This window comes from Urocampus carinirostris, chromosome 8 (genome assembly GCF_059441175.1).
Source record: "Urocampus carinirostris isolate Australia breed hairy pipefish chromosome 8, RoL_Ucar_1.0, whole genome shotgun sequence".
Classification (NCBI taxonomy): Eukaryota; Metazoa; Chordata; class Actinopteri; order Syngnathiformes; family Syngnathidae; genus Urocampus; species Urocampus carinirostris.
Window position 1 is genome coordinate 3,735,115 of NC_142356.1, and position 18,127 is coordinate 3,753,241.

At 38.0% G+C, this 18,127-nt stretch overlaps 2 long non-coding RNA genes across 2 annotated transcripts in view; both read left to right on the plus strand.

Moving 5' to 3' along the window:
• Positions 1 to 2,694: 2,694 nt before the first annotated feature.
• Positions 2,695 to 5,710, plus strand: LOC148360531 (uncharacterized). Its single transcript, XR_015851197.1, has 3 exons — positions 2,695 to 2,795; positions 3,354 to 3,407; positions 5,602 to 5,710. It is a non-coding gene; the product is annotated as an uncharacterized LOC148360531 (long non-coding RNA).
• Positions 5,711 to 5,967: 257 nt separating this feature from the next.
• The window catches only part of LOC148360532 (uncharacterized), a 132,285-nt gene continuing 120,125 nt past the window's right edge, over positions 5,968 to 18,127 (plus strand). The window contains exon 1 of the long non-coding RNA XR_015851198.1: positions 5,968 to 6,028. This is a non-coding gene — a long non-coding RNA (uncharacterized LOC148360532). The remainder of the gene's footprint in view (positions 6,029 to 18,127) is intronic.

Here is an 18,127-nt window from a genome sequence, read left to right on the forward strand (position 1 = left end):
CTCTTCTCTTCTCTTCTCTTCTCTTCTCTTCTCTTCTCTTCTCTTCTCTTCTCTTCTCTTCTCTTCTCTTCTCTTCTCTTCTCTTCTCTTCTCTTCTCTTCTCTTCTCTTCTCTTCTCTTCTCTTCTCTTCTCTTCTCTTCTCTTCTCTTCTCTTCTCCACAGAGAATCGAACCCCGGGCCCTAGCAATGAGAATCCCAAATCCTAGCCACTAGACCACCAGTAACTATGTACTAAAGGAGGTGCATGTCGCTTAAGTCATTCTGGAACCCCCCCCCCAAAAAAAATTATTTCAAGGCACTGTCTGTCTGCAACAGTTTGCCTCACAGAGAATCGAACCCCGGGCCCTAGCAATGAGAATCCCAAATCCTAGCCACTAGACCACCAGTGACTATGTATTAAAGGAGGTGCATGTTGCTTAAGTCATTCTAGAACCATAAAATAAAATCTATTAAAGGGAAATGTCTGCCTGTAACAGTTTCCCTTACAGAGTAATCCAGAAGTCATTGAAAGTAATCCAGTTAAAGTAAGCCTACCCAACCCTGCATTTGATGTTAGTTTTGCCGGAGATCAAAGAGTTCAAAGCCAGGAGAGAAAGCTTACCACGTGTTGTGAGTCATCATTTGATTCCTATTTAGTTTCTTTTGTCTTTTATTAGCATATTTGGTATTGGAGTCATCCAAAAGTCATTGGAAGTAATCCAGTCAAATTAACCCTACCCAACCCTGATGCACACACACTCAAAGACACATCTGACTTTGACATTTGGACAGATCTCCACATGTCCTCCTTCTCCTAATTGACTCCCCTCCACTCGGAATTCATTTGCTGGCTTTCAACCCAACCTCTGTTATTTTTGTCTCACTCTTTCTTTTAATTCCTTTTTTTTCCCACCCGTCGCTTCGCATTTTTCCACTTTTGTTCCAAACGCCGGCCGCCGATTTTCCGTGTCTGTGATGAATTGCGAATCGGATCGGAGAGACTTTGCCAGCCAGATGTTTAATTGTGTTAGGAGATTGAAAACTATTCAGAAAGTGTGAAATAAACAGTGTGTTATGCTTGAGATATTGAATATTTTGCTTCTCTCGTATACTAGAAATCATATGTGTCAAACTCATGGCCTGCAGTCCAAATGTGGCTCACCACCAATGTTACCTGTCATTTTCCTTACGGGTCTGAGCGTTCACACAAAGTCAGTGAGCAACGCTTGAAACAACAGTGAGCAACCATAATCCCAAGTGTGGCAAGATAATTAATGATCAAACATGTCCAAAACTTTACATCAAGAGTTTCTGGCAATGCAAAATAATTTTTCTCTTTTGAATGAATTGACTCATGTACTATTGCAAAGCTTGTACGGCCTACAAACGTCGTGTTCACAAGATATCCATTTCTTTTTATTTCCTGATATATTTTGTGGCATAATATTAACATTTTTGGGGGCTTATTGAGTTGGTTGTAAGCTACAGAACTGTACTTCATCGCATTTTTGAGTGGAAGTACAATGTTGGCAACACGATTCACTTGATATCATTGGAAATTATTTGAATGCAACACAATCTTTTTCTTCTTTTTTCCGTGTTTTTTTCTACTTTTTTTTAAATTCCTTTAAAAAAAATCTCATTGTGTTTAATTTTTCCGAGTTCTTACTTTTTTCTTTTTGTTCTCTGTTTACTTTTTTCCTACATTTCTTTCTTTTCTTTTTTTCAGGCTTTTTTTCAAAAAAATTCTTTTTTTTCTCTTCCTTTTGTTTCTTTTTTTCGCAGCTTTTCACTAGTTTTTCATTTTGGTATTTTTTCTTTTTTGTTCTATCCCCCCCTTGCTTTAAGTCATTTTGTGCATAATTTTACATAATATTTGGTCATGTTGGAATGAAAGAAGCAAAAACAACCCCCGAAGAGCCGTTTAGGACCCGAAAGAGCCGGTTCCTTTTAGTGAGCCGAGCCGAAGAAGCCGATTCTTGACAAACTCTACTAACTCTACTCAACTATGTTCTACTTCGACTCGACTTCAAAATACTGCATTTAGGACACAACGTCAGGGGAACCCGTGTATTTTTACCTTCATGCACTGTAACTTTGACTTGAGTCGCTTCTTAATTAGCAATTTCGAGCCCTGATTTTTGTGCGCTGGCTCGATTTTCTTGTGCGCTGAGAATGTGCGAGCAGTGCGCAATTGTGCACGCGCGCAGCTTGGAGGGAACACTGCTCACCACAGCAATGTAGGTCGTCCATTAAAGCTAAACATTTCTGAACTTCTAAAAAAAGGGTCTTAATCGATCAAAAACTACATTTCCCACAACGCCTGTCGACTATTATCACCTGCGTAGTCATGGCTCAGCGCCACTACACTATAAAATAAATTCCATTGAGTGAAATAATCCCCAAAATATCCAAGAGGGTTTTCAATTTTTTTTGTTTTATTTGGTAAAGTAGTAATATATTTTAAATCTGTATGTGTAGCTAAATTTTTTTTAACACAACTGTAATTTCTGTGATTTGAAAAGGATTACATTCAGAAAACACTTTTTTTTATTTTAAGAAGGAACATTTATTTTACATACTATTTGAATACATTTTGTTATGTTTATAAGTGACATCAGCGTCTTTGTAGTTAGCTATTTTACTGCTAAAAATGACACGCAGCACTGAAATAATTTAAAATCATTTTAGCCTTGGTAGCCATTTCCGTTTCCGGTTTGAGCGCGACGACACATGCCGAGTGAAAATAATATGAAGTTGGACGACTTTAACGTTATTTTTCAGGATAATCGAAACATTTATTTTATGTAAACAGGTAAATATATTGTGACAGTATTGAGATACTTTGTGCCAATTTTGACATGATTTAAATATTCTGTTACGATTTTAATTGTTGCTTTATTTTTTTTGTCGCGTGACCAATGCTAAGCAAACATTTCGTACTAATTCTGTTGTTGCTGTTTTCTTTGTTGTTATATTTTTCAAAACAACTAAGATGTTTATTTCACTGACATAGGTAATATTGTGTGGTGATATTAATATATTTTGTTTCAATTATGTCATGTTTTACATTTTCTATCATGATTTTAAGTGGTGCCATTTTTGTCACGTGACCGATGCTAAGAAAACTTCACATTGTAATAAATAATTTTTTTTAAATTGTTATTGTTGTTTTCTTCATTTTTTATTCTTATACAAAAAAACAGAGGTTTATTTTATCGACTCAGATGAATACGCTGCGATGATACAAAGATATTTTACTGAAATTTTTACAAAATTTAAAGATATTGGTCACGTGACCTAAGCCGAGAAAGCTTATATTTCACACTTTAACATGATTTAAATTTTAACTTAATGTTATTTTTTTTTTTAGAAAATGTCTGGATAAGGACCAAGAAAACAAGCTGTTTCGTGCTGTATTTTACAGGTAGGTCTTAATTTAATTGTTCACCTTTATATGGTTTACTCTCCACTAAGTGCACTGTCCTACTTTAACCAACAGGTGACACTGTTTCCCACGTTATCGGGTTATTGTATTGAAAAAGAGTGAAAAAATATATATAAAGAAGTAAAAACCCATTTTTTGGGGGTTGTAAATTTTATAATACTGCACATGACAGGGAATAGATTTTAAAAGATAATCTATTTTGTAAAACAATGTATTTTTTACTCAAAATATGACTAAATTAAATGTTAGATATAGATATATAAATAAATTGTCATTAAATTTACTTGTTCCAATAAAATAATAATTTTAAGCAATATAATCTTTTTTTAAATTATATTTCTAACATAGTTTTCATAAAAAAATAAAAACAATACTTGTAAGTATTGTTTCTAATATTTTACTAAATTTGTAACTTTGGAGTAGAATAAGAAAATAATGGAAGTATTCTCTCATTTTAGCACTTTTGAACTATTCTAGTAAAACAAGAGAATTATGTGTTTTTTTTTTTCATTATATTTTAACTATATTCTATATTGTTTTTGCATTAGAAAAATAAAAACACTTTTAAGCATTATTTCTCTTATATTACTAAATCACTATTAGTTTTTTTCATATTTTTAATTAATTGTTAAGTTATAAATATTGTAAAACAAGTTATTTTTCTAGGAAAAATTCAATTATTTGAATTTTACTTTTTAAATTTTTCTAATAAAATATGAGATGCATCCACTACATTTAGAACTTTTCTAGTAAAATAAAACCACACTTTTCAAATATAAATTCTCTTATGTAGCTACATTTTTTAACTTGGGTTTTTTTCTAGTGAAAAGTTCAATTTGCTGTAGTACAATTAGAAATAATAGTCTTAAGCTTTTTCGTATTGTACTTCATGTTTGCTTTTTTTGTCGAGCTGAATAAAAATACTAGTTTAGAATCTCATGTGATTCATCGAATTACTGTGATACAATACTGTATTCTTGTACTGAATGCCTAAGACTTGAAATGATGCTAAAGAGAAAAGCAAACAAATAGGCTAACTATGGAAACAAAGCCTGCGATTATAGAGAAAGATTGAGAAGGCACACATAATAACCAATTGACAATCAGGATGATTGTTAAGTATAAAGAGGCGATTAAAAAAAAGGAAATATTCTAAGGGTAAAACATTTTGCAAGTGGAAAATCAAAGTCAGTTTTAATTTTAATCCACCCACAAACACCATCGTACCAGGTCAAGTCATGTCACACCAAATCAGAATAACGTTGCATTTTCTTTTGTAATTATTTATATTGTTATTTAATCATATTTTCTCAAGTTTTAATGATCTTCTTTGACTATATTTTAATTTGTTTTTCCACATAAAACAAGTACATAATAATAATTCTATGCAATACCAGTGTTCTCGTTTGCCCGCGTCCCTGTTTCCTAGACGCATCATTTTTGCTGGGGACGCATCGTCTCAAATCAACGTGCGTCCCCGGGACGCAACTTTTTTGACACAAAATTGTCATTATTACCCGATTACTTTCTTTATTTATTTTTTTTTTTTTTAATTTTACAAAGGTTTACCGCACTCCAAACTTTTCGTCAGGCAGATCCGCCATTGTTGTTTTGGTCTCGCGGTTCGAGTTTTTGTATACACGCCGATCTCGGCCAACGAGATCTCGTTGCTTCGAGATGACGTCAATGTTGTGGTGGTTGTCGTCGAGGGAAGGTGAAAATCAACACAAAATTGGTCATTTCTCCAGTGTCCGTAATAAGTCGAATCATAATGAAAAAAGTGATAATTCCGGCACGAAAAAACGGCGGAGAAATTCTTCGGAAGATCGCGGAGGCAAGGAAAACACGCGTGTTAAAGCCAACAATTCGACGAAAGAAAATGAACAAAAGAATACTCTTAGCAAAAAAGGACTTTTCTGCCAAAATGGACTAAATTGTATTCCTGGTTACGTTGTGAGGAGGATGATAATGGATTGGACCTTGAGAAGGCATTACAACTGTGGCGGGACAGCAAACCACGAAGAATATATGAACTGAAAAATCTGAAGTCATAACTGCTTTGTATTACCAATTAACTGATGATTAAAATTGAATGAATATATAGATTTATTTATATATTTGTCGCCCATTTACAATTTCAACCTCGATAACACTAAATGTTGGGGACCCACAGATCTCTGTCGGGACCCATAGATTTTTGAGCATGCCAGTCCCCGGGACCCATCACTTTTCACAGCTCAAATCAACACTGCAATACCTGAGATGTGAGCATGTAGGTTTTGGTAATCATTTCATTTCTCCTTCGCCCTGCAAACATTTAACAGTTGTGATTTGAATGCTACAACCCTGACTCATTTCAGACCCGAGCAATCGCAAAAGAGGTCAGCGGAGACGTGCGGGATCACGAGCCGGAACGATAAAAATCTCACCTCGGATGGGATTAGGTACTGACCTCACTTAGCGTTGTTTACACTCATAAACCAATGAGAACGTGCAACCTTCAACCGGACCGTTTGAGCTCTAGCGCGTATTTCTTTGCAGAACCTTGATTGGAAATGTTTTTTGACATTCATATCTTCCCTCCATCGCCAAGCTTTAAGGTAAACTCAATTTGCGTACCGAGACTTGTATGTCAGGAGTATCAAAAATTGAGCTCGAAGGCTGCACGATAAAATCAAAAAATCTCTCCGGGGCCGGACTAGCAGATAAGAGTGAAAGAAGGAAAGAGAGAAAGAAATGAGAGAGAGAGAAAGGAAATGATAGTGAGGAAGAGAAGGAAAGGGGAAAAGAGAAAGAAAATGAGAATGAATGGAGGGAAGGGAAGAACTAGAAAGAGAACAAGGGAGACGGAAAGAAAGATAAGGGAGAAAGGGAAGAAAAAGAGAAGACAGTGAGAGAGAGAGACGAGAGAAAGACTGAGAGAAATAGGGATAGAAAATGGAGAGAGGGAAAGAAAAACATGGGACAAAGAGAAAGAAGAGAGAATGAAACAGGAAGAGAGACAAAGAGGAAGATAAAGCGAGAGTAAAGAAATGGAGAGAAAGAGAAGAAAGACTGAGAAAGTGTCAGAGAGCTAGAAAAATGAGAGAAATAGAAAGACAGTGAAGTGAGAAACGAGAGAGAGGGAGAAATACAACTAACATCGTCGAAAGAATGGAAGGATGAGAAGAACTAGAAAGAGAATGAGACAGACAGAAAGAAAGATAAGGGAGAAAGGGAAGAAAAAGAGAGAGGACAGTGAGAGAGTCAAAAGAAAGACGGAGAGAAATAGGGATAGAAAATGGAGAGAGGGAAAGAAAAAACAAGAGACAGTGAGAAAGAAGAGAATATAAGAGACAAAGAGAAAGAAGAGAGAATGAAACAGGAAGAGAGACAAAGAGGAAGATAAAGCGAGAGTAAAGAAATAGAGAGAAAGAGAAGAAAGACTGAAAAAAGTCAGAGAGCTCGAAAAATAAGACAAATAGAAAGATAGTGAAGTGAGAGAAACGAGAGAGAGGGAGAAATACAACTAACATCGTCGAAAGAATGGAAGGAAGAACTAGAAAGAGAATAAGAGAGACAGAAAGAAAGATAAGGGAGAAAGTCAAGACAAAGAGAGAAGACAGTGGGAGAGAAAGTGAGCGAGACGAGAGAAAGACGGAGAGAAATAGGGATAGAAAATGGAGAGAGGGAAAGAAAAACAAGAGATGGTGAGAAAGAAGAGAGAATGAAACAGGAAGAGAGACAAAGAGGAAGATGAAGCAAGAGTAAAGAAATAGTGAGAAAGAGAAGAAAGTCTGAGAGAGTCGGAGAGCTAGAAAAATGAGAGAGAGAAATGGAAAGACAGTGAAGTGAGAGAAACGAGAGAGGGAGAAATGCAACTAACGTCGTCTTTGCGAGTGGCGCCTAGCTTTGGCAACATAAAGTGGACATAATTCAACCTGCATGTCATTTTTCTCCTGTGCTTCTCTGGGTTGTCCTGCATAACGGGTTAAAAAAAACTGCAAAAGAACCTAAAAAAATATCTGAAAAAACAAACTAAATTCTGAAAAATACCTGAAAAAGATATACTGGAAAAACAAAACCAAAGAATCTGGGGAAGAAAAAAAAGAACTCCAACGAAAAAAATATTATAAAAATGATATGATAAACATCTCATCTCATTAGCTGCACCACTTATCTTCAGTAGGGTCGCGGGGGTGCCGGAGCCCATCCCAGCAATTATCGGGCAGTGGGCAGGGGACACCCTGAAGTGGTTGCCAGCCAATCGCAGGGCACACAGCGACAGACAACTCATTCCCACCTAGGGACAATTTGGACCGGCCAATCCACCTGAAATGCATGTCTTTGAAATGTGTGAGGAAACCGGAGTGCCCGGAGGAAACCCACGCAAGCACGGGGAGAACATGCAAACTCCACACAGGCGGTTCGATCTCATGACCTCGGAACTGTGCCGCACCCGCGCTAACCACTGTTCCTCCGTGCTGTGAAGGTAACCAATATTTCATAATTGCCAGACAAGCATATCCATTGACATTTCTTCAATTTGCATCGCTTTTCAATCGCACTAGGAAAAGCGATGGAGTCGTCATCCTTCTGGAAAACGCAGCGTAAACACTGGCATATCAAAGGCGCTTATCTTGAAGGGCGGATATCCGCAACGCGAGCGGGAGAGGGAACGTGGCGCTTTCCCGAGAGCCCCTCGGGCGCTTTTCCATCTTGGCCGGCTCGACGCTTGATGGATGGCTTTCCCCGGAGCTGCTCGGTTAGCGGCCACGTGGGCCCCAATGCAGTATTTTTGTCATCACGGAGTCTCGGCTTCCCCGACGCCGCGGCACGACCGCTGTTCTGGTTTGCCCGCGTCCCTGCGTCCTAGACGCATCATTTTTGCTGGGGACGCATCGTCTCAAATCAACGTGCGTCCCCAGGACGCAACTTTTTTGACACCAAATTGTCATTATTACCCGATTACTTTTTTTTCTTTTAACAAAGATTTACCGCACTCCAAACCTTTCGTCAGGCAGATCCGCCATTGTTGTTTGGGTCTCGCGCCGATCTCGGCAAACGAGATCTCGTTGTTTCGAGATGATGTCATTGTTGTGGCGGTTGTCGAGTGAAAGAAGTATGCCCCCGTAAAAACAGTTGGTATTCGGTGAAAATCAACAAAAAATTGGTCATTTCTTCAGTGTCGGTAATAAGTCGAAACATAATACAGAAAGTGGTAACAACAGCATTAATTCCGGCACGTAAAAACGGGGGAGAAATTCTTCAGAAGACCGCGAAGGCAAGGAAAACACACGTGTTGAAGCGAACGATTCAACGAAAGATGATAAACAAAAGAATACTCCTAGCAAGAAAAGGACTCAACTATATTCCTGGTTTCTCTATGAGGAGGAGGATAATGGATTCTACATGTTCTGTGATGCGTGCACCCAGCGTGACAAAAAAACTGGATTGCATAAATCATTTCGCAATACGAACTTTCAGAAAAGCACATTGGATCGGCACAACGACAATGAATACCACAAATTAGCTATAGGAATTCCGTTGCTGCAATTGGACCTTGAGAAGGCATTACAACTGTGGCGGGACAGCAAACCACGAAGAATATATGAACTGAAAAAACAGAAGTGATTAAAACTGCATGAATATATAGACTAATATTTCAGCAATATTATTTTGTATCATGTACAATATTTTTGTGAACTGAAAAATCTGAAGTGATAACTGCTTTGTATTACCAATTAATTGTGATGATTAAAACTGAATGAATATATAGATTTATTTATTTATTTATATATATGTCGCCGATTTACAATTTAAACCCAGATAACACAAAATTTTGAGGGCCCATAGATCTCTGTTGGGACCCATAGATTTTTGAGCATGCGAGTCCCCGGGACCCATCACTTTTCAGAGGTAAAATGAACACTGCGCGACCGAGACGGAGACTCTGGTAAAAACAGGGATGGGGGACCATGCGCTGCAATAACAGCCGAATCATTGACACACACTGCTCACTCGATATAGAGTTTCTAGCAGTATTGTATAGAACCTTCTATCTACAGAGCGAGCTAACTGTGGTCATTGTGGTTGCTGTTTACGTTCCACCGGATGCTAACATTAGCGTAGCGCAAAATCTCTTGCCCGCTGCTATCAATAAACAGCAGCTTGCACACCCCGACGGAGCTTTTATCGTCGCCGGCGACTTTAATCAAGCATGCTTAAGGACTGTACTTCCCAAATTCATTCAATACGTGGACTGAGCAACTAGGGGAAAAACACTGGACCGTGTGGACAGTAAGATCAAACACCTAGTTGAATCCAGCCATCTCTGTCTGTCCCTCACCCCCTCATACACTCCCCTCCGGAGGAAAACAGCCTGCAACAAGGACAATACAATACCTTCTTTGTTCCTTTATCTTTGTTTTCTTTATCCTCACTGTAAAATGTGGAGCTGGAGTGCCACGTCCAATTTTGTTGTCACAATATATTCAACCCATGTTGTAACAATGACAATAAAGGTATATTCTATTCTGTTCGATCTCATTACATCCCCGCGGAGAAAGGCATTTTCAGGCCTTTACACGTTTTGTGGACTGTTTTAGTGGAATATAAAAATTATTAATACAATAATTATGTGAGCTTCTGCAGATTGAGAGTGAGGCACGCAATTTTCTTGCCTAATGGTAGAGGGTGATAGTGAGACCAAGATTTAAGTCCTTTTTTTTTTTCTTCTATTTTTTCAGATTTTTTTAAATTTTTTGGGGGGGTCCTGATTTTCAAATATTTATTGTATCTGTTTTTATTATTTTTTTCTCGTTTTTTTTAGAATACCTTTTTCTCGTGTTTGGATATTTTTTTTCCCGTTTTGTATTTTTTGTGTGTTTCTTAATTTTTGTTTTTGTGCTAAGGTTTTTTTTTTCCAATGTTTTATTTTTCAGATTGTTTGGGATTGTGTTTCAGTATTTTTTTTCCTATTTCTCCGAATATTGTTTTTTTTAATTTTCAGGAATATTTCTTGATTTAACTAAATACGTTCTGTTTTTAAAATATTTTTCTGTTGAATAAAATCAGGAATTTTTTAGGAATATTTTTTTCCTGTGTTTCAAAATGTTTTTGTTTTCAGTTTTAAGAAATATTTAACATTTTTTTTGCCTTAATATTTTTTCTTGTTATTTTTAATATATTTTTACTGTTTGGGGGATTTTTTTTTCACTTTTATTAATGTTTTTTTGTTTTTATGAATCTATGTATGTATATTTTTTTTAATGTAATTGTAACCTTTTTTTTTTTAGGAAATTGATTTTTTTTTACAGTTTTCATACTTTTTTTTTCTTTTTCTTCTAACAATATATAATTTTTGTCTCCCTTTTTTATGAAAACATATTTTTAGCTTTTTTTCAGATCACCACCCTCCTAAATATTTGAGGATATTTTTTCTGTTTTCCGAAATATTGTTTTTTTTCAATTTTATTTTTTTTTTTTTTTAAATTTTGTTCTCCCATTTACAATATCATTTTTCTGCTTTTGTTTTTATTTGTGTGTTTCAGAATATTTTGTTCTTTTTTTTTGTTTTTTTTTCCAGTGGATCAGAGTATTGTTTTTTTTCTGTCATGCTATTTTTAATTTTTTTTTAGGAAGATTTTGTGTTTTGGGAATTTATTTTTCCTGTTTTTCTGAATTGTATTGTCTTTCTTTTTTTTTGTTTTTAGTTCCTAGTGAGATTTTTATCGATTCACCTCCCGATTTCGCACGTTTCCGTCAATCTCTATCACGTCCAAATGAGGGCGATGACGGCGTTTCGGACTCCAAAAAGCTTTTTCTGTCAATCCCAATTTTTTTCTTTGGTCATTTGCAATCTCCCTCCGTATTTACATGTCAATGATAGCAGCCTAAGTGCCTCATCTCTCTTTTGGGCCAATCGGAATGAAACGTTATTTACTGGGTGACGGTGGGGCCATTTTGCCAATGATTACGGTTGAAGACAATTCGTTTATACCAGGGGTGTCAAACTCATTTGAACTCGGGGGCCACGCGATAGAAGAAACATTCTCTCGGGGGCCGAACTAGTTGATTAGAGAGAAAGAAAAAAAGGGAAAAAAGACAGAGAGAAAAAGGACAACGCGAGACAAAAGAGAAGGAGGAAGAAAGAGAGAGGGAGAGAGAGAACGTGAGAAACAAAAGAGATAGAAATAAAAATAGTGAGAGAGGGGGGAAAGAAAGCGAGAGAGAAGGAAAGGAATCCAACGAAAAATAGAGAGGAGTGAAAAGAGAAGAAGAGAACACAGAAAAGACAGAAGGAGAGAGAAAGAGTGGGAGAGAGAGTGGGAGAGAGACAACGTGAGAAACAAGAGATAAATATTGTGAGAGGGGGAAAGAAATCCAATAAAATAGAAGAGAGAAGGAGGGAGGGAGGGAGAGAGAGAGAGCGCAACAAAGGAAGAGAAAAAGAGACACAAGTGAGAGAGGGAGAGAGAGAGAGAGAGCACGAGCGCAACAAAGGAAGAGAAAAAGAGAGACACAAGTGTGTGAGAGCGAGAGAGAGAGAGATACACAAGTACAGCGTCTTTGTGGCTTTGGCAACATCAAGTGGACATATTTCAACTTGCAGCTCATTTTTCCCTTGTGCTTCTCTGAGCGTTGTCTCGTGGGCCGGATTCAACCCTTTAGCGGGCCTAATCCGGCCCGCGGGCCACCTGTTTGACATTCCTTGGTTTACGGGGTGGGCGAGCGCACAAGTCCAACCACCAAAACAAACTGCAAAGCACGGAGACAGTTAGAACTTTAAGAACTTGTTACATTGAAAATAAATTTATCAATTAAATTGGATTCTAAGGAAAGTCAGAAGAGCCCAAAGAAATGCTGATCACCACTGGGTGCTTTGTGGATTGTTAATGGGTCTGAGAAGAGACTGAGGCTACCTTGGGAGAGAAAATAGCTCTTTCCATTCACGACGAAAGTTTGTTTTTTAATCGAAAGTTTTTGCGTGTTTTCAATCGTCTTTTAAGAACAACTTTTGAACCACGTGAAATGTAAAGTCATTTTGTACTTACTTTCTTATTTTCCTTTACTGATCTCTGACTACTTAGGTGACTGTCGTAAAATAAGAATAACAATACATTGTCACGGTTGCCATGACGCCCAATTGGCCCCGCCCGTGTGGCGCCATCTGCGGATCATTGACAGATTGGCTTTCCTTCTATTTAAGCTCAGTGCTCTCACTCACCTTTGTCAGTCCGTCAACGAACCTCTGCCCCGCAAGATGCGGGTTTTGACTCGGTCCTGTTTTCCTGTTGGTATTCCCTGTCTGGTATTGATCCCGTTTATTTTTGTCCTTCTCAATATCGGCGTCCAGTTTCATTTCCGTCTATTTTTGTCCTGTTTATTATTCTCTCCAGTTTACGTTCCCGTCTAGTTTGTCCTGTTGATTTTCGATGTCCTGTTTCATTATCTATCCTGTCTGTCCTGTCCTGTCCGGTATCGACCCCATCTGTCCGATATCAACTCGGGCAATTGGTATCAATCTCGTCGGCTCCTAGCTTCCTATCATTTCACGCCAGACTGCTGCCTAACGTCCATGACTTCCCATTTCCCCTAAAATAAAAGGCTTGTGTGAGAATGTCACACGTTTGGGTCCTGATCCTGTTCTGGTTCCTGACATACATATAATTTCTACTGATTATTTTTTTGACTGTTTCATTGCAGCAGGGGCGATTTTAGGTTTAGATTTTTGGGGGGTGTCGAGCACCCACAGTCTGTCTGTCTGGTTAATTTCCTTTATCAAATATAAAATATCTATCCGAGCAAGTTCATTCTTTTACATGAAATGCAAAAAACAGAACAGTAAGAAAAGAGACTTTTCAATTTTCTGTTAACTGTATTGTACAAAATTCTGTGTTCCTCTGTGGAAGTGTTTAAATCTAGGCTTAAAACACACTTATATTCCTTAGCTTATGAATGACCTATATTTCATATTGACAATGCCTGTGTATTGTTATTACAACATCCGTTGCAGCCTCATGTGCAGTCCCTTCTCAAAGTTAGTTCATTTTCCCCAGATTTTTGAGTTTTCCCTTGCCATCATGTAGGTTTTAGATCAGGGGATGGTGTCATAATAGTCTGTGGTTTGCAATAATCTGTGGTCTGTGCAGACCTTTGAGACTCTTTGTGATTAAGGGCGTCACAAATAGACTTGACTTGAGGTTTTTGAGTTTTACCTTGCCGTCATGTCGGTTTTAGATCAGGGGATGGTGTCATAATAGTCTATGGTTTGCAATAATCTGTGGTCTGTGCAGACCTTTGTGACTCTTTGTGATTAAGGGCCAAACAAATAGACATGACTTGACTTGAGGTTTTTGAGTTTTCCCTTGCCATCATGTAGGTTTTAGATCAGGGGATGGTGTCATAATAGTCTGTGGTTTGCAATAATCTGTGGTCTGTGCAGCCCTTTGAGACTCTTTGTGATTAAGGGTTAATGGTCTGCATTTACATAGCACTTCATGTCAATGAAGATCTCCCAAAGCGCTTTACAATGTGCTTCACACTTACCCATTCACACGCATAAGCGGTTCAGTGTCTTGCCCAGGGACACTTCGACATATAACACGGAGGAGCCGGGAATCGAACCTGCGACCTCTTGATCCCAAGATGAGCGCTCTACCTCCTGACGCAATGCCACCCTATAGTCACAAATAAACTTGACTTTTAAAAAAAAAAAAATCTAAATGAGTCATAAATAATAGAAAAAAAAAGCTATTCAGATTCAGATCACTTTATTGTCATTCTAGTACACGTGTATACAGAACGAAATGTCGATACATCTGACCCGCACAGTTTCCTTGAATGTACAGATATAAATAAAATGTTGTATTGAGATGGAGTATTGAAGTACTAATAATATACTAAATAATTATGGCTATGTATAGTATTTTACAGTAGTGCAAAGAGTGCAAGAGGAGCAGCTATTTTACCTCTGTGTTCTCAGACACGAGCTGTTTTGTTACCAAAAGATAAGAATTCAGATGACTTTTTTTTTAAATGGTAAATGCTCTATAGATAATCCATCAAAACTTGTGGTCAACTGATGAGGAGGAAATAGAAAATGCTCAGAATGCATCTTAAATTCTGTTCTGGAAGGGGTGTTTTTAAAAGAATGGTGCTAGGAATCAAATGGACTGAACCGTTTCAAGACTCTGCGTTGTTCACATTTTTGTTTTGGTTTACTTTTTAAACAAATATTTTCTAGCGTTTTGCATTATACTATCCTGTATATTTGCCTATATATTTATGTATATGTAACGGGTGTAATAATAACTTTTGTTTGATTGAAATTCCTGCTGAAATATGTTGTATAGTTTTTGTGTAAGTGTCCTGCAATGATGAGTCCAACAGTGCCACCTGCTGGTATGGGGTAAGGTTTGGTTTGGCTTTTGACATGTGACCGGAAGGCGGGGTTTGTTGGCAGTCTACAACAAGCTGCCAACGGTAAGACACAATCCTTTGGTGCTCCGCAAAAAGTTCATTTTAAACATTAAAACCACAGCTGACAAATCTCTCAACATGCACAGTAATGTGATTGATGTTGTCAAGCTTTTTGTATTTATTTTCGTTTTGTTTCTGTCGCCTTTTGTTAGTTTTGCCGGACGTTGCATGTTGTGCTAAAATGCTAATTCCCCTTATAGATCAAAGAGATCAAAGCCAACAGAGAAGGCTAACCACGTGTTGTGACTCATCATTGCAGGACACTTATACAGAAACTATACAACATATCTCAGCAGGAATTTCAATAAAATTACAGTAATATTACACATGTTACATATATACACATATTTGCCCATATATTGCCTATCCTGTCCTATATTTTGGAAAATAGGGTTTTAAAAATGCTATACATACGGGGAGCGCTTGGGTTGAATTTCAGGGTGCTTGAGCACCCCCCAAAACAGGCTTACTACACCTATGTATTGCAGTAAAATAAGAATACTAATAATAAGCATTAATTTTTAACTACTTTTGTTACTGTAGTAAAAAAAACATAAGAATTGTAGTTATTCTGGTAGAAAGGTAATAATAATACGTATATTTAGCATTCATTTTTAAGTAGTTACTGTCGTAAAGTATAAGAATAACAATACTTATGGAAGCAGGGGTGGGTAGGGTTACTTTAACTGGATTACTTTCAATTACTTTTGGATTACTCTAATACCAAATATACTAATAAAAGAGAAAATAAACTAAATAGGAATAAAATGACTCAATTTTGTGCAGGTTTGGGGAGTAACGAATACATGGAACGGCAAAAAGCTGTTTGGATTTCTTTTCATTTTGTTTCTGTCGCATTTGATGTTCGTTTTGCCGGAGATCAAAGAGATCAAAGCCAGGAGAGAAAGCTTACCACGTGTTGTGAGTCATCATTTGATTCCTATTTAGTTTCTTTTGTCTTTTATTAGCATATTTGGTATTGAAGTCATCAAAAAGTACCGTATTTTCCCGCACTATAAGGCGCACCTAAAAGCCTTTATTTTTTTCCAAAGCTGACCATGCGCCTTATAATACAGTGCGCCTTATATATGGATCAATATTAAGTCGCAACTAAAGCAAGCAGCCGCCGACTGGATTTTCCCCCGAACGCCAAGTAGTCCGCGGTGTATGCTGGGATTTATTTACCGGCGTTTCATTGGCTAACCAATGTGTCAATCATCAGTTGAATCGATCACTATTGGCTAAAGTTATTCGGAGGTCAAGAGGCGGATCCTTTTTATCATTTACAGGCTGGCATTGGCTTAAACGGCAAAACAAAGCCTGCCATTGGCCGAAAAAGATGAATGCGTATAGCACGTGGCTGACGGCATACAGAAAGCATTTTTTTACTATTTTGTATTTGTAAATATTTTATTCTCCTGGATTTACTAAACTCACAGATATAAGAGGACCACGGCTGCACATTATTATTGAACACAACGACTTCGGTGAGCTACTCTGGCTATATATTTTCCCAGTATCTTGTTTCAGACTGAACCCGATGTTTCTGTGATAAGCGGAGCAGATAATGGATGGAATGGAGTGTCTATTTTTAAATTCAACTCAATTCCAAGTGTTTATTGTCATATGCACAGTAAAGTTGCGAGTGAAAAAAGAAAATAGAAACTAAGGAATGTTTGGCATTTCTTGAATCCCAAGACTTTAACCTTCCGAATGATGGAACGATGCATTTGAGTGACATCGTACGGACACCGCATCCGCTCGCGTCCACGACACGAATTTGCTTCTTTGCAAGCTTTGGGAATGTTAAGGGGGTAATAAGTTGGACTGAACCATCTGACTGTTTTGTCCACGTTCCCATTGTAGCGCCTTATAATCCTGTGCGCCTTGTGTATGTCAAAAATAGGACCGAAAACTATTTTTTCAGGGTGCGCCCTATAACCCGGTGCGCCTTACAGTGGGGGAAATACGGTCATTTTATTAGCGTAGTGCACACAACATATAAGGAGCATGCCTGCACACTTAGACTCTCTGTGTGTTTTTCTTTAAAGAATTCCAGCCTTACCATTAAAGATTTAGCGCTACAGGCCGGACAGGAATACGGCGTGTTTTGATTGAAATATTGATGAAGCTGCTTGAATTATTAAGGCAGCTGATTTGTGGAATAAAGATGCCGTTGACCTACTGGAAAGAAAGGTGAAAGGAGGAGCTCTTTCTCTTTTTTTTCATTCCATGTAATGGATAAAATTGATTTGTGTTGAAAAAAGGACAAATAGTACTGTATGAGGTAGAGCAGGGGGGGGGGCACACGATAGAACAAACATTCTGTTGGGGGCCGGACTAGTAGATTTAAGAGAAACAAAAAGAGATAAAGAAATAAGAGAAAGGGAGAGGGAAAAGGAGAGCGGGTGGGACAGAAAAATAGAGGGAGTGAGTGTGAGAAACAGAAGAGATAAAAAGTCGTGAGAGAGGGGGAAAAAAAGGAGAGGAAGTAAGAAATCCAAAGAGAAATAGAAAGACAGAAGGAGAGAAAAGAGAAAGAAAGAGGGAGGGAAAAGAAGAGAGGGCGGGACAAAGAGGCCAAATCAGGCCCACTAAGGGATTGAATCCGGCCCGCGAGACAACACTCAAAGAAGCGCAAGAGAAAAATGAGCTGCAGGTTGAAATATGTCAACTTGATATTGCCAAAGCCAGGTGCCTCGAACAAAGACACTGTACTTGTATTTCTCTCTCTCTCTCTCTCTCTCTTTCTCTTTCTCTTTCTCTTTCTCTCTCTCTCCAACCCCCACTTTTTCTCTCCAACCCCCCCTTTTCTCTCTCTCTCTCTCTCTCTCTCTCTCTCTCTCTCCAACCCCCCCTTTTTCTCTCTCTCTCTCTCTCTCTCTCTCCAACCCCCCCTTTTTCTCTCTCTCTCTCTCTCTCTCTCTCCAACCCCCCCTTTTTCTCTCTCTCTCTCCAACCCCCCCTTTTTCTCTCTCTCTCTCCAACCCCCCCTTTTTCTCTCTCTCTCTCTCTCTCTCTCTCTCTCTCTCTCTCTCTCTCTCCAACCCCCCCTTTTTTCTCTCTCTCTCTCTCTCTCTCTCCAACCCCCCCTTTTCTCCCATTGTCTGTCTCTTTCACTCTCTGTGTCTCTTTTTCTCTGTCTTTTAACCTCTTTTGCTCTAACTTCCTATTTTGAATAATGAGTATGAACGATCATATAAACATGCATATTGTAAGAAATTTGTATGCGGGGA